This window comes from Coturnix japonica, chromosome 7, assembly GCF_001577835.2.
Source record: "Coturnix japonica isolate 7356 chromosome 7, Coturnix japonica 2.1, whole genome shotgun sequence".
NCBI classification, from domain to species: domain Eukaryota; kingdom Metazoa; phylum Chordata; class Aves; order Galliformes; family Phasianidae; genus Coturnix; species Coturnix japonica.
Window position 1 is genome coordinate 7,530,786 of NC_029522.1, and position 17,053 is coordinate 7,547,838.

The 17,053-nt window shown below is 44.4% G+C and overlaps 1 long non-coding RNA gene across 5 annotated transcripts in view; it reads right to left on the bottom strand.

The window, feature by feature from the left end:
- The window catches only part of LOC107316491, a 59,265-nt gene that overhangs the window by 13,100 nt on the left and 29,112 nt on the right, over positions 1–17,053 (bottom strand). For 4 of the 5 annotated variants that reach the window (XR_001556390.2, XR_004307980.1, XR_004307981.1 and 1 more), the window contains 3 exons: positions 15,994–16,111; positions 8,683–14,446; positions 2,787–2,935 (listed from right to left, as the gene is read on the bottom strand). This is a non-coding gene — a long non-coding RNA (uncharacterized LOC107316491). The remainder of the gene's footprint in view (positions 1–2,786; positions 2,936–8,682; positions 14,447–15,993; positions 16,112–17,053) is intronic. The other variant, XR_004307979.1, reaches the window with a different exon arrangement.

A 17,053-nucleotide genomic window follows, 5' to 3' on the forward strand; every position in this document is an offset into this window, starting at 1 on the left:
AACAGGACTAGTCTGGGTGTGTGTTTTGATGCAGGGTTTTAGACACTAGATGTCAGTGTTTTACCTGCACTTACAGTCACAGCGAAAGACTTTCCCATAAATAAACCAATGCACAAGAAGGTAACTCTCTTCTAGTACCAAGGCAACTCTGAAACCACAGCCAGTTCTTCTTCCCTCAAGGGGACAGAAGGTTTCCAAAATAAAGTGATCCTCCTCCCCCTGCACTTTCTTTTCCATGGAAACAATAGTTCAGAAAAAAGAAACACAGTCCCCCTCCCCCCCCCAAAAAAAAAGCCATGACAGCAGAGGTGTCTCACTTCCACCTCAGGGAGTACCTGCCAGCACCAGCTGGATTTAAACAACTGCATAACTCTACTAAGAGCTGCTTAACAGATCTACCCAACAACTTTTAATGTAAGTAACAAAGCACTAACAAAAAGGGAATGGCCATCACAACAAAGTTTTAAATTGGATAAACAAAGTGGATGTATATTTCCAGTACGAAAATCAAGTTCCACCATTTTGCCTAAAGGAATTTTGTGAAGGTCCTAAACTGCTTTCGAAGTCAGATAATAATAGAAGGTTCACAAGAAAAACAAAAAGATTGCTGGGAAAAAAAAGTCAACTCATCAACATTTGGGCCCAAATATATTGCAGCCCATCTTTATCTCACTACCAAATCAGCACTGCATTATTTGGTTTAAAATATGGCCCAATATCTTCCTCTTGTGCATGCAGGACCTACCTGTGCATTCCAGTTCCAAACTGGGCAAGGGAGTGCCTTTGCTGCAGAAAGATCAGAGCTAATTTTGTTATGTCACTACTCACAAACAAACAGTTGCACAGGTTGGACAGACTCCAAGCAAGTACAGAAAACTGAGAAACTTTACTGAGAGGACTGGGATAGACTCGTATTTAAAACTGAATCTAAGGCTAAGCCACCCTCTAGAAGAACACATCAAGGACCTTCAGAATTAGAGGTAGATGCTAAAGATACAACTAAGATCAATGCTACATTTATGGCTTACTTTTAGACAAAGCCTGGCAAAAAGCAAATTAAAAATTATAAATCTAATTTTCTGCTCTACTTCCCAGAAAATACAAAAGTTCCCCTATCAGTGACCATCTAATGATCCGTTCCTTCTCAAACACTGGAAACTCATTAGCATTCTTCCAGCCTCACGAATCCAGGCCTTGAACCAGTGCATAATGAACGAGTCCCAGCCAATCCAATCACTGTGCTACGTTCTATCCCTGCACCCGTTGGGGAGGATGTGCATCCATCACTGACACTCAGCAGAGCACTCTTAGGAGAGCTTTTGATTTAAGAAGCTTTGGACACAACAAGAAGTCTCTCCATAGAGGAGCACCCCCAGAAGCACGCAGTAATGGTAAGCTGGGAGCCCGACCTCCTGCTCTCACTGCAAGGGGCCGCGGATTGCACCCGGATGGCTTTTGCTCTGTGGCTTTAACAGCAGCTCAAAGGGTCCCCAGTGGCTCAGGTTTGAAGGAACGAAAATACCAATTGACATTTTGACTTGTTTGTTGTCTGGAAGCAATAAATCAAACGATCCACCATAAATCAGCTTTATATCACAGGACAAAATATCAATTTGCTTTGGTGAAATCCATTCTCCTTAAAAAGTCAAGTCAGCTCACCGAGAGAGGAAAAAAAGGGCCAAGAGACCAATGCTGCAGGACTTCAACAATCCACAGGGAGTTTATTGTTACACTGCATTGGGAACGCTTGTCAGCACCTTTCCTCTGGCCACAACTCCCACTGACATCAAAAACACAGAACCCGAACAAAGTACAATGGAAAGGAAGCTTTGACCACATCAGATTTTTTTTTAAACAAAGCACTCAAGCGTCTAAAACCTTACGAATAAGCCATCAGCTGTGCACCTTTAGTTCTGCAGGCAATGCAGAACTAACCTGCAGATTGCTTGCTTGACATAAGCTTTTCCTTATAGGCAGGCTAGCTCAGATGGGACCAAATTGATTGAGAGCCCTCAGCCATCCCACCACTGCATAAAGACATGGTTCATAGAAACATCTCCTAGTCTGGAGACCACCAAAGCATGGAAGAAGCACAGGCTCTCAAGATCTCTGTATAGAGCAGAAGGTGGAAATCAGCATTGCTCTGTGCAATGTTATGATATAAAAACATACAGAGATCATCCCCAGGATTCAGATCTCCTCCTTTTTGAGGGATGCTTAAGATTTATATCAAACCTGTGGCAAACAAAGTGTTTATGTTCATTTGCAGTCCCTGGGAAATCAGTGATGATTTTGTCATTGATTTCAGTTAGATAACAATTACTGCAATACTCAGTGGGCTGATTGAGCAACAGGTTCCAATCATGTTCTACATGACCATTAGCAGCTGTAATTCCTGCACTTTAGACAGTGTTTTATGTTTATATTTTAACTCAAAAGCTCTCCCTCTTTTTATCATGTTCAACTGTGTCCCTATTTCACTTCTTCAGAAAAGGGCCACTCTGCACACAGCCATAACTAACCAACACTGGATGAGCAACCAGTTTTTCTTCCACACAATAGCAAAGCAATACATTCTCATGTCATTATATATTTCTGCTGAAGAAATCCTACTGAGACCATAGGCAAGACAACAGGGGTAGAGGAAGCTGAGTCAGGAGACGCTGATGAGGGATTAACATGGGGTGGGAATGGGACAACATGTAAGGCTGAACTAAAACCCAGCGTTCTGAAAACACCTCAAAAGGGCTGATATTCAGACAGCCATCTGACTTGTTTGCACTTACCTGCTGTAGTGATTCCAATGCCTTCACTTGTTTCAAGTTATTTGGGATCCTGACAAGGGATCTCTCACAAAGTCTCCAACAGAAGAGCAGCAGCCTGAAGAGAACTGTCTCATTTGCATCAGCTCTTGAAGAGTTTCAGTTCCCCAGGGCTAGAAATGGAAACATGTAAACTCTGAGGATGCATATTCCAAAGCACAACCAAGTTAAATTATCAGTTCACCAAAGCAACTTTTTTTCCCCCTTTTCCTGTTAAATCCCCCCCATATACCTATCACTTTCTCATGTATGAACTGGGTGAGGAATTACACTGTGAATGCCTCATCTGAATGCATGTCACCCATCTGCTATCAACTGTCCTCGTAGAGCTGCTCCTCAGATTCTTGCAGGGAAATGTTTTCTGGTTTCTTGCATGGTCAACCCTCTAATGTAGTTTTGTCAGCCATCGCAGGCTATATAGTGAACTACAGTTCATTTTGAAGAAAACAAAATGGATGATTTCACACCCCGTTAAACTAATAATTTCTTTCTGCATTACCGGACTCGGGCAATATTGTTCTCATCCCTGCTCAGCTTTGTACAGCCTCATACCCATTACTGTAGAACAGTCTTAATTAAATACAAACACTTTCCTCATCAAAACACTGTCTAAGGAATGTCAAACCTTGTCTCCTCAGATGCCATAAGGGGCCTATTATGTTATCTAAACACTTCCAGAAAGCACTGCAAGGCATCGCAAATCACAGCACTACAAATGGGCTCTCATCTGTGTGTTCCCAGCCCCCTTAGATGCCCGACCAGGAAGTATCTCTAGTGGTAGACACAGGCCCATCCCCTCAAACAGCAGCACCAGAACATGCCATTTCCCATCAGCCCTTCAGACCAACCAGAAACAGAAGAGAAACCTAAATTCCTGTGATAAAAGAGCAGCCTTGTAGGAGCTGAGGAGATGTCATCTCTTTCACAGCTGTGCCTTTGGAGCTGCTGGGGATGCCAGATCCCCATCAGGCTGTCTGCTCTTGCTAAAGGTGCAAGCTATTGGAACCACATAAGCTGCAATCAGCTGCCCCAGCTTGGAGCCACAAGTGCCTCTCCAGCCGGTAACTGGCCCAATACACTTGTGTAAGGCCTCCAGGGAAGTGCCAGAGAAAATTTAGGGGTGTCAGTCCCAGGAAAATTAACCCACCCATTCTGTTTGCCAGAACCACGCAGCCTGAAAGGGGTCCCCCATAAATCTCATGATCTGCTATGAGTCAGCTGATGTCAGCAAATATGACCACTGTTCAGAGCTTGGACTTTGCTCCTGGGCATGTCCTGGGCCTCACACTGTGCCACAAATCTCTTTACACTTAGTCAGAAAATGGGAGCAAGCATTTAAAAAGGAAGCTTGCAGTTTCTTCTACAGTTACCCCTGTCATTTTATACAAACCATTTAAAACACATTAAATGAAAACAAACATCAGAAAGATGCGAGACCAAAAGCAGTTCCCTATTAAAAACTGATAACAACAGCTCCCGTACCAAAAAACAGGCATGAGCATTTAAAGTACATCACACAGAGCCTTGCACACTTCGGTTCTTTCATTGCCTTGTGAGATGGACATGTTGCATGTGCTTGTGCATGGACTTGGGTCCCTCACTGTGTTTATTCTCTTACCATGGCCATTTAAGGAGCTCTTCCAGTGCTGCCACACACTGGGAAATAGCCACCTTCTACCAACACCCTGCCACCACCCCAGAAAGCTCCACTTCTTGTTAGAAAGCTTTGCTTTGTCCTTCCACATCTCGTTTTCTTTCCTACGAAAAGATACTTGTGTAGGCTTGCATGACTCACCTCTTTGTGCTCAACCAGAATTTCACACCTAAATCCCAGTACTTAACTGCCACAAAGAAGGGATGGTTCTCATTGAAGATCAGCAAATAAGTTGGCATGAAGTTTCCAGTGCTCATTATTGGTTTCTTACTGTGTCACAGGAAAGCAACAGCTCCTGGCTGCACCCGGAAGCATTTTGAGGTGCAGGACAAGCTGCCATCTGTCACATACCAATAAAAATGTAGCATAACATTTGTGGGAAGGTTCAGCCTCTGTGGCCACATCACCAACATCCATCCCTGACTTCATGGGCCAATACAATAAAATAGGAGGCAGTACTTTCAGAGCAGCAACTGTACTTCACCTGGCCATGGCAACTGGAAAACCTCCTAAATTACTGCTCCGATGTATCAGAACGATAGAATAGCCCATCTTAACTCAAAGTTCTGAAGAAAGGAAACAGATGATCATAAGGTCTGATTCTCTTGCAGCACTCAAATACTTGCCATCAGGTTCTCCATTCTCCATATTTACCCGCCAAGTTTGTCTAGCAACTGAGAGAAGTAGACTATTTTTGAGTATTATTTAACATGATGCAAAAGAACTTGGTGCTGTAACAATAATAATATTACTTCTTACCAAGGACCCTGTGCAAAACCCCTGTCACACTCGCTGTTATCCCTAAGAGATGTTCATTTACCTTGTTATCCTGTGTTCAAAAATATGGATCATTTTAAATACCCATGTATGCCTTGTATGCATAATTTCCCATGATTTTAATAGGATTTTTCCTCATCTGTGAAGCACCATGAAATGTAATATTTTCCTCAGAATGGGCCGTGAAATGTGTCTACCTTATCAGCAACTTGTATAGAACTCGCTTGCTGGATTGACTCACTGCATGCCTCCCTCCCACACTGTCTACTGGGCTGCTGTTAGAAGACACTTTGTTTAGCCTATTTTATTTCATTTTTTTGTGATAGTTGCAGTCTCAAAAGGATACATGGCATCTGATCGCACATGCACATGTTTCTGCTTATTTGCTAGAGCTGAAGGAAGAACATGATGCCTGATTCTTGCTGCTGGAGTGACCTCAAGCACACAGCTATGATACCCTGATGTCTAGAAATCTCACATACAGCTCAAGATCATGATGCAATTCCAAGAGAAGAAAAGCCCCTGCTCAACAACTACATTGGTGTCTGAGACCAGGAGCAATGCCAGAACACCAGTGACCTACAAATAAGAGATTTCTCCGGCAAGGAAATCCTCAATATGAGAAATACCAGGTTATCCACGGATTTGAGGTTTGTTCATCTGAAAGAGAAACCACCAGGAAAAAGAAGTGCGTGCTGATTGTCCCAGACTGTAATTTAGTCCTGTATCTGCAGGTTTCAGGTTTTGTTCCAGTACATAATGGTTCGGTGGAATGCTTCCCAGCAGTCCTGCTATGCACAGTCCTTAATAACAGAGAGATCACTTATTGGAGAGAAAGAACATATTCTTGCATAAGCCTCTTTTGTATAAGAAGTTTCAAGGATGTGAAAGCAGCAATTATCCTCACCATGGCTAATACAATTAAGAAATTCTGAGGTACTGAGAAAACTCCAGTGCAGTTAGACTTTGAAAATTGTCTAACTATGAGCTGTCATTTGCCAGTGAGCTATAGTTACATCAAATTAAATCTGAGGTGCAGGGAATGATCGGAAGGCAGTCAAAGGCTGCAGGGTGGGCTTTCCACTGCAGTCTGTCACGGACCAGGACCCAAACCCTCTGCCAGCTGCCACCGTGAGCTACAGGCTCTCATGAGTTTTCAGGTCACTAATATGCAAACTGAAGCAGAAACATTACACCTTTAGGGATAACCACAAAACTAATTATACTCTCTACCCAAAGCAGAAATGCCCAAGGTAACAGGAACAATTCTGCTTCACTAAAACCTCTCTTGCTGACTCCAGCTTTTGTGAAAGAGGTTGGTTGGAACTTATAACAGGGCACAATTCAAATAATTTGTCTTTGATAGCAGGCAGAAAAAAAAAAATACAGTAGGATTATTACAGCTTCAATACCATCAGTAAGAAGCAAAGCAGTCATGGATTGGCACTGCAATGAATTCAAGGCAGCAGAAGGCACGGGTCATGGAAGAACATAGGCACAAGTGCTCATCCTGAAAACTGTCCAGGAGAAGATGGTGGAAAATGCAATCTGAAAAGAGGAGGGCATATAGAAATCCTCACAAGACTATTACCGAGAGAAAGGAAACGACTTCTTTGAGGTGCTTGCAAGGGGCAGAAGAGGTTTGTCTTGCATCTGGAAGTAGATGTCTAATAATGAGAAGGAAGCAGCCCTGTGCAGCTGAGGGTGCTGACAAACCTACATCAGATCTGCTTCAGGTAGATTCTGTTTTCTGGCTTATTTCACCTCAGCACAGAGGGAGGGGGTTGCCCTGGACAGGGCTGAGATTTCAGTGCCCTCGATCTCCAAAGCACAGGAATAAAACACACAGTTTCAAGACCCCTGAATAAGAACTGATATTTGCTATTTAAAACAAATATTATTTCCAATTCAAGTTGAAATACAATTAAGTGAAAAATAGGATGAGCTCTATCTTCCTATTGGCTTAGTTATACTCGATTGCTTTGGCTACAGTATGCATATAATTCCAGATTTTGTTTGGGTGGGTAATGAATGCAAAGCTCACCACTCAGGCCTGCTTAGATCTGCTGCTGGCAGAGCTCAGCAAGGGGACGCTCCTGACGGCCTCATGAAAGCCATCCTTCCACCCACTGCAAGGTTTGCCTGTACGTGTGTGTTGATCTGATGCTAACCCAAAGAGCTTTTTCAATGGAGAACTGGATAATACTTACAACGTGGGGATATCACCTCAGCCTTTGGGATCCATCCAGCTCCCAAGTGCTGAGAGCCACGTACATTACTCTCATTTGCCCAGCTCCCCATTATCTTGGTGCTAACATAACTTGTGAAGAACATTACATTATCCTTAGTAAGAGAGACCCAAAAGATCCAAGTGTTTGTCCTGGATAATCTCCTTACTTATTAACAGCAGACTTATGCAGGCATTGGTGATTCACCTTTAGTTAAATGGGTAAAAGCTTTAATTTACAACAAGGGATTTATCTGGGAAGGAAGGAAAATAATTTCATGCCTCATTGTTTTTCCATGATCCCATTACACCAGGGGATGACGCTTCCATTATATCACTCAAATATGAGATAAGCATACCTCACCAAGGTCTGCTTTCTTTCTCTACTATTCAAGAGCACGTGAGTAGTTGGAGACAAGAGGGTCTGAATATTTGATACACCTTAAGCAGGCAGAAATGCCTTTGCATCTGAGCAAAGGAATGTCCTGGGGAAGCAGGAGGTAGTAGGAGGCACAGTGAGCACAGCAAAAGCTGCGCAGAAGGCAAAGGAAAGGCCTAGAGTGGCCTGAGGACTCCCCATTTTCCTGCTCCTCCCTAGGGCCCCTCAGTGCAGAGCATTGCTGTTCCCCTAAAGCCTGGGGGAAGCATGGAATTTGACCAAAACCACAGAACTGTAGGGGCTGGAAGAGACCTCTAGAGATCAAGACAAGTTGCAGCCTCCCCAGGCTGCACGAGGACACAGAACTTCTGTTTATTAAAATCATAGCACCAGGCATTACCCAAATATTGTAGCTCCTTTGTACAAGTTGAAGAATTATTTTATTATGTTAACACAGCACCATTTTGTGCACCGATCAGTGGTAAATGTAGCACCTTAGAATCTATTTTAAGAGATTAAAAATCCCACAAGGCATCAAGCAGCTTGACATTTAAATTATCAGTGAGACGAACAATACTGAACCCTTAAAACAGCTCATGGGCCTCAACGAGTTTTTTCCACTGCGTCCAGATACGCATCTCCTCAACAAGCACGACACCCCATTCCATTACGTTTTAGGCCCCAGTGTGGGTATTGTGAAGATATAGTGTAAAACTCTTCTGGGTGTGAGGACCATTTCCATTATGAATCACCATTTCCTGAGTCACCAGCAGCTGGGCTTTTTGTCCAGAAGGATTAAGAGCAAGGAAGTAACGAGGCTCACCTTTGAGTTACTGTGCTTCCCAGTGTGATCCAAGCCAGCTCTCCTGGAGGCAGCATCCTCTTGAAATCCATGGGATAACACTGCAGCTATTACTCTCCTCTTTCACCTTTGGAAAAGTTTATAAACCAGGTTAACTTTTGGGGGTGATTTTCTGCTAAATTTCAGACACAACTGAGAAATGCTGCCACAATACTGCAGATTGCTGGCAGCTGAACATCCCCCCTGCCCCCCCCTCCCAGTCAGCTGCAGCTGTGTCTCTTTTCTGATGCAGTGCACCAACACTAAACCCCAGACCTCCACATTTTCCTTAAGACTTGTTTTTAACCAGTCTGATCTATGGGGCAAAATTATTTAACCTGCCTGAAATCAACAGACTCTCTGGTTTTATTTCCAGTCAGATCATTCTGGAACGAGAGAAACAGACTAACACATGCAGCTGGCTTCAACACCTGCCATCAATTTTGGGAGTTTCTCCAAAGTGGATGAAGGGTCAGAGGAAAAGCCTTGCAAGTTCCTATCTCATTTATAGGGGCACCTCTTCCTGATTATTTGTACAAAACATGGGAGGGACTGACAGTCTCTAACAGAGGAATTGAAGCCAGTGTGGAAAACCTCATAAAAGCAGGATGGCTCTGTAGGCAGGTGGCCTAATTACAGGCTTTGCTGGCATTGATTTCACCCAGAGTATGATGGGGCCCTCACTTTCCACATAAAAAGAATAAGTCAGCACCACAAACCATGCAAAACCACTGCCACTCTGGTTCTTCTCACAGGGGTTCTCCAAGTGTAGTGGGATTTCTCAGCTAGACCCAAGTGCCATCCAATAAACATCAATACTCTTCCCATGAAATGTGGTCGCAGCTCTGGCCTTTGGGTCTCGGTTGTTGCACTGCAGCCCATCAGCATGGCCTGGGGGGTGATAACACCTCAACCCACCTTGCTCTTGCACTGGACGTTCTTCTATTCTCATCCTTCCAGGGTGGGGAATGACCCTCACTCTTGGGCAGCCAAAGGTCTGAGTCCCACCAGCTTTCCAACACAGCCTGCCCAGTAGGAGGCTGACTGGTGGGAGCTCTGCCAGAACACCTGAGCCCTAGCAATTAACTGTAATTTGGAGTCTTTAGAACAGCACAGGAGAGGACAAGACTTTCAGAAGCACCTGGGGATGTTCTGAACAAGGTCCGACTTTCAACAGTGATTTCTGCTGCTACATGCCACAGGTGCACAGAGGTAAAGCAGGTGCACAGGTTGGACAGGCACTCAGCCTACTCACAGTTTCCTTAAGCTAAGCAGGCTGATGTGGCAGGGCCTCAGCAAAACCCTTCCTTTATTTCTGATCCATTTCAGAGCATGACCTCAGCCTTGCTAGCTCTGCTCTGAAGCACTGGTGTGAACAAAGACTCAAAGAGAAACTTAACTGCCAACACTCTGTCGTGGTTCCCAGACATGCTGATTTTGCAGGAGTTCAGTATAAAAATGGTCATAGCTCAATGTAGGTTGAAGCTAAAGGGCCTTCAGAAGAATATTCTGCTTCTTGAGCTGGGCTGGCACTTTGAATGGGCTGCTGGGTAATGGTTGGCACCAACTCAACTTCCACTCTGAAACCTTGAGTTCTGAGCTCCAATGGACAAGTCTGGAATGACTTTAAACAAAAGGGAGGAAGATTTAAATGAGATGTCAAAGGGAAGATTTTCTCTCAGAGGTTACTGAGGTCTGAAATAGGTTGCCCAGAGAGACTGTGGATGTTTTGTCCATGGATGTGCTCAAGGCCAGGTTGGATGGCACCCTGGGCAGCCTGAGCTAGTGACTGGCAGCCCTGCCCACAGCAGGATTTGGAACTGGATGGGCTTTGAGGCCCCTTCAAGCTATGCTGTGACTATGACTTTTGCCTACAGCTCCCCTTTAGACCTATATAAGTGGAAAGAGAAGGACACTACAGCCCTCATATAGGATTGTAAGGTGGAATAATACAAAAATGGTAACAGATATTCAAAAGGTTATTTATAGGAAAACACTCACCAATATGGATGCCTTCATTGGGAAATGCTGAGACAATCTCCACCAGGGAGCAACCTCCAAAAGATACTGCCTTAGTGGTGGTCAACCCTTAAATAAAGTCTAGAGGAGGTAGAGTCAAGCTCCACCCCTTCTGGGAGCACAGCTAAATTAGTCTCACCTGTGCTCCCACAGCTGACCGACACTTACCTCAGCTGATTAATCAGAGGTTCAGGCTGTGATTACCAATTTCTGCTCTGCATCTGGAGACGTGTCTTCAGCTACACTGAGCCTCAGATACACAACAGAATATTTGCACATACTACTTGCAAAAAGAAAACAAAACCTTATTGTGTGATTACGTCTGCAGATATCTGCGGATGGGTGGAGAACAGGCTTCGCCAAAACGTGCTGGAGAGAAAAGATCTCAATACTTTGTAACAGAGACTTTAAAAGTAAAGGCTCGAGGAGATACCAATCGAAGGCAGTGCCCACATGTGTGGGTGCTCCAGGTGCTTTGCTCGCAGGCAGCACATGCAGCAGTCACTGTGCACCGCGAGGTGTCGTTGCTGTGCCGCGTTTGTTCTCTGCTCATCCCCGCTGCTCTCGTAGGGAAACACCCGGGATGGGCTTTCCGGGTCCAGAAAGTAGCAGCAAGAAAGTTCAAGGAATAAAAACGCAGCCCTCGCTGTCGTAAGGCCGATCTTGTGCTTGCTCAGTATCCACTAGGGAGGGTGAGGGAAGATTGCTTTTGCAAACACCAAACTGCTGATGGAGACTGTCAGAACTGCGGATAATTCTGGCTCTTCCACAGTGCCTGGACTGTCTGCACCCAGAGCTGGACCTCGGCCCCTTTCCCCAGCGACCAAGTCAGCTCACACTGTGCATGCCCCGGAGCTGCCCACCAGCTTCTGCTGTGCAGAAGACAAGCGAGTTGCATTAGGCAGCACCTTGCTCAGCACGAGATCTTTCTGGGATTACGTGCCCTGCTGTAAATTCAGACAGGTCTGGACAACCCCAGGAGGGAGATGTTGGTCTGTTGGTTGTTTGGTACTGATGGCCCCATCAAAATCCACCTCTGCAATCAAACCTGCAGTGCTGAAACTTCCTCATATCTGCCAATGGTCGAGTATCTATTGCTCAGGTTGATGATTTTCCCACTGGAATATTCATTCTAGAACTTCTTTGTGAGAGGCACCAGGCAGATGGCACCAGGTACTTTTAAAACAACTCGTGCAGCAGCTGCACTAAAACTCAGCAAGAACTATTTTACAAAATAGCTTTCAAATACAGAAAATCCTATTTCCACCTCAGGCATCACCAGCTTTAGCTCAAGTCAGGGAAGTTTTGTTGTGTAGAGCCCCAGCCCTTAGCTCCAGCCCAAGGGCCAAATGATTGCATTGGACTTCCACCAACAAGCACATCAAGAAGTTTTATTATTTTTTTAAATGCTCAAGGGGTCTTGTGGGACGTGGAATCCCCTCTAGGCTTCCAGCAGAGGGTTTGGTTGGTCTTTACGTGCTGCCTTAAAAAAATAAAGTCAGGTGTACAGGAACCAGGATATTCCTTCAGCTATTTCAGGCACCTTTAGTGAGCTCTCCTTCCAAACCTTCAGCTCACTCACCTATAAATCTTGTTTATACCTGATGAATTAAGTACTCTGAAACTTAACTACATTCACTTGCTTTCTGGGTTCCCAGCTCCCTTTACACAGCAGGAGAAAGCTCCTTACCCTTCTCAGTCCTCTGAATCCCCACTCAGAGGAAATAAGCAGCAATTCATCATCCTTTTTATTTTTTAACAATCCGCCAACATCTTAGAGGCACTTTACATCTTTGGTGTCTTTTGGGCAAATGGCATGAAATAAAACAGATTGTAATCCAGTACATGGCCCAGCAGGATGAAAAAGCCCTTGCAGGTTCAGCATCGCATTGCTGGTGACAGTAGCCATCCCTGAAAGCTTTTTGGAAATATATGAGATTCTCTGTCTCACTTTGCCAGAAGCAAGAATTTTGGGACACAAAGCAGCCTCTGCACAAGCACCCAAGCTTGCCCAGTAGAAGGCAGGGAGCTGTGTGACTGTCCTGGAGGTGTCCTCTGAAAATCTCATGCCAAAATATGAAGTCATCCTGGTACATGTGTTGCTGTTCCCACATCAGAGGAGAGCACATTGTAAATACTGCCAATGCCTATTAAGGGGTTTTGCTTTACTGAATCTGGCAAACAAATAAGCATTTGAGAGCTGAACTAGCTCAGAGAGCTTTAGCCTTTGGATTACTTACTAATGAACTCCCCATAGTCCAGGCAATTTAATGAAATTAAATGGCAAGACAGTTCCAGTTAAAGACTTGGGTCAAGAGACATACTGCTGTTTTTTCAGAGACTTCATCAGGAATAAGCATATTCCTCTGTTTAAATAGATACAGTATTATAAAAACCTGCATTGTACAGTAGCCTACGTAAGTTATTTCCCCTCTGCACATCACTAGGAAACTCAGCAGGAGTCATTTACAGGTAGAAGAAAGCATCGTGCTTTTGGGTTTGGCTTTGTTGTTGTTGTTTGTTTGTTTTTCCCTTATTTTCTGCTTTTCAGGCCCTGCCAACCCAGCAGTATTCTCCCGTCTCCAGTTAGTCGCTTACATTTTCCTCCTCCAGTCCCACTGCACAGACTTCAGGCTAAGGAACAAGGATATTGCAACCGGATCTACACCCTGGTTCAAGGAGACACTCAGCCCTTTGGCTCACAGCGGGACCCTTCTCAATGTCTTGAAGAAAAGGTTTGAGCTATTTGGTCCATTAGTTCAGTCCTTTGTGGGAGGTTTCAGAACTGAGAGGAAAACCCACTCCCAGAGCACCTACCTCATTCCTCCCCGGGCAGAAGGACCTTCTACATGAGGCTGGACCCAAAAGCTGCCAAAGCTCTCTCTTCACTACTCTTACAGGTTTTGGAATCAATTCATGCTAACCTGCAAGATCAGCAATCCTTCAACAACTGAGGGGAGTGAAATTTAATTTACAGAATGGATGACAGTCAGTGTTTGGCTGCACCCAAACAGGGCTGTACGATGCCTCAGCTCTGGGCAGGATGCTGCTGCAGCACTGCCTTGTTTGGACTGAGTACATGGCTTCAAATCCACTTAGTAATGCTGATCTGTCTCTTTTTGCCTCTTATGCAGGAATTTTCCCTTAAAATGGAGTCAGGCTGGCTGCCTTAGATCTCAGCAAGCTGCAGAAAATTGCATTGCCTGCTTGTGACAATCTGCAGCTCTCCTGAGTCCCACGGGAGATGGGAGAACCTGGGGGGCAGTGGGGACACCAATCCCCTTCATCCCACCCTTAACACTCAGTCCTTGCTGCAGATGTGGCCAGGATTTTCTTTCCAAAAAAGAGCATTGCAAGTGAAAAATAAGGTCTAAGCTAAAAATGCCCTTTAGAGTATTGCCACACGTGGATACACTGAGCAGAGTGGCATGTGCCCCAACACAGCAACAGAATCCCTAAAAGACAAAGATTAATCAAAGAGGTACAGGTGGGAAGTCCCTCATGCCTGATTTCCATGCTGGATCTCATAGATCTCACACAAGTTTATCCATTAGATCAAGTAAATAGCAAAGCCAGCATCAGCCTTTCCCAACCACTCACCTGCTCCAGAATGCTTCAGATCAAGCCCCTTTCCATTAGCACTGCTGATCCAGAAGGCTGAGTTAGACACATAAGCTCTCTTGGTGTGTTAGGACATAGATGTTGAAAGGTAACTTCGTCTCCAAAGCTGAAAGAGGAGAGAAGAAAGGAAGGAGCCTCTACTCTGATGTGTAGCAGCAATCTTAGCTTCACTGAGAAGACAACAAACATCTAAATTTACAGTAGACATTTCCATTAATCCAGGCAGGCCATGATTTAGGTCAGGAAGCAAAACAACATCACCTTTAAATAGCAGTTTACAGATGTTAATCTTGCTCTGAACAGTTATTTCTATACAGAGTGCCACAAATTGTGGAAGTACAGACAAAATACAGGATGGTCAAGACTGAACTGCAGCAAGATAGAGCAAGCTTTTAGCATAGATACACTCTAGTTTGTGAGTATACAGTGTCTGAGTACCACCATGCTGCATGCACACTCTGTTGGTATGGAAAGCAATTATTAACACTCTTGCATAAGTCCTACTCATCCTGTGTCCAGTAGGTTTTAAAAAGGAGGAGTTCAGAGAGTGCTGACAAAGATTATTCAGATGTGGAAAGACTTACATACAGAGCTAAAGGTTTGATCACTTTTACTAAAGTTAGAGAAGAGATAAATAGCCTGAGAGCAATATGATAGTGATCAATACAAAGCATCTTGGCAATGTGCATCAAAGGAAAAAATACATACTGTGCTTTTTTTTTTTTTCTTTTTTTTTTCTTTCCTTATTTTTTGGGGACAAGCATCCAGCACGTCCAGCATCCCAGGGTGTTCAGCATTAGCTGTTCAGTGATGGGCTGAGGGACAGCAGCTGGAGATGCTCCAGTGGTGAGCTGGCTCACAGGCTCATGTCCTCTGTATCAGCATCCAGTAGTTCTGGTCATTCAAGACTAGACAGCAGTCTAGATAAACCTTTAGTCTGGGTTAATCTCATCTGCTCTCATGTTTTTAAATGCCCATCCCAAGGAAGAAAAAGCAGAGCTTCCCCACAGTATTCAAAGAGAGACACTGAAACAAGCCCAGCACAGATAAGCAGATCTCCACTTGACACAAGCCTACAGCATAAGCAACTTCTGCAGTGAACTATGCAAAGTCCCTAGTCCATTGTTCACCAATCTGGGACGGATTTAGTTCATTAAAAATAGTTAATGGAATGTTAATGGCACTTAATTGCATGCATTGTGCTGGTTTTGCAGTGATTTTTTTTCCCCCTCGATTCACAAAGATGGGATTAAGTGCTAATGTATTGCAGGCTGCTGAAACGTATTACCTGTGGTCATGATTTTAAACACATGTAAAGGTGCTAATTGCATTCAGTTGACACAACTGTAGATGGGAAGATCATTTTTCGCACCTTATCAGCACTGGTGAGGCGCTAACTGCATTCAGAAGACACCACTGCTGTTACAAAGGTAGTTTCTTGCACTTCATCAGAGATTAACACATGCTTAGCAATGCGGCTAGCCAAAAATATCATACCATCAGAGTTAATGAGGTGCCTGCACGTTTTTAACAAATGGAAATTGTGGGTGGGAGGGGGAGAAAAACACTTTTTTCCCCCCTCTTTTTTAAGAAAAAAAGTAAGAGTAACAAATTCTTGCAGGTGCCACATTTCTGGAGTTGGCGATTGCTTACCTTGGTGCAATTTCTGAGCGTGCTGCTAGCGGTTTCCAGTGGCTGCCTGCCAATGCCGATCAGGTATGATTATCCAGAGTCCTGCAGCAGAGCAGGTGGGATGGCACCTCTCCAATTTCTGAGACAACGAGGGCAAAGACTGACATCAGAAAGAACTCCGGGGCTTTTCTGAACCTCAGCAAAGGTTCAGGCAAGGCTGCTTTGTTAACAAACAGTTTAATCCCTAAGGTCTGAGTAGCATGCTTTGGTGAATGCTCTTCTCTTGCAGCTCTCCCATGTAGTAACTACCATACCCACTGGCATCCCAGACAGCCAGCCTGGCACTAGAACAAGCAGGATTATACTTTGCTTGTAGCTTGAGGAAGGGCAACACTCACACCCTCTGGGTGTTAAGGAATATCTCCATAGTCTCTGGTATCTATAGCAATGGCCCACACTCTATCACCTCTTGTTCTTTTGTATTAGCACCTGTAATATTTCACTAAGAAATGTTGCTGGTGAGAATGCACAAAGCTTGGTTTATGAGTTAGTCAAAGACTGTTTTGATATGACAGCTTGCCACTTAGTGCAAATTCAACTTAATTTATTAAGTTATGGAAACCATTACTGGTTGTCCTCCTGTCCTCCTATGCTTTGAAGATCATAGAATCGCTTGAGTTGGAAAGAGACCTTTAAAGGTCACCTAGTCCAACTCTCCTGCAATGAACATGGACATCTCCAGCTAGATCTGAGTGCTCAGAGCCCAGTCCAGCCTCATCCTGAAGACACCCTTTGAATCAGCCTGTGGTCTTTGACTGGAACTCCTGTTCACCAGGAGCAACGTGCTGAGGTTATTAGGCTGTCCTGGGTCATCTGGATGGGCAGCAGATGTCCCAGCCCCATGGGGGAGGGCTGGCCTGGGGCAAAAATTCCTGCTGAGAAAAGTCTTTCTTCTCTAAATAAAGAAGTCTATGATAAACTGTTATCTTCTGCTGGGAATAAAACTAGCTGGTGGGAAAGCATCCAAAGGTTCCTCTGGCACAGGATGACCAGCGACTTCCTGCTTCCCTCATCTCTCAGA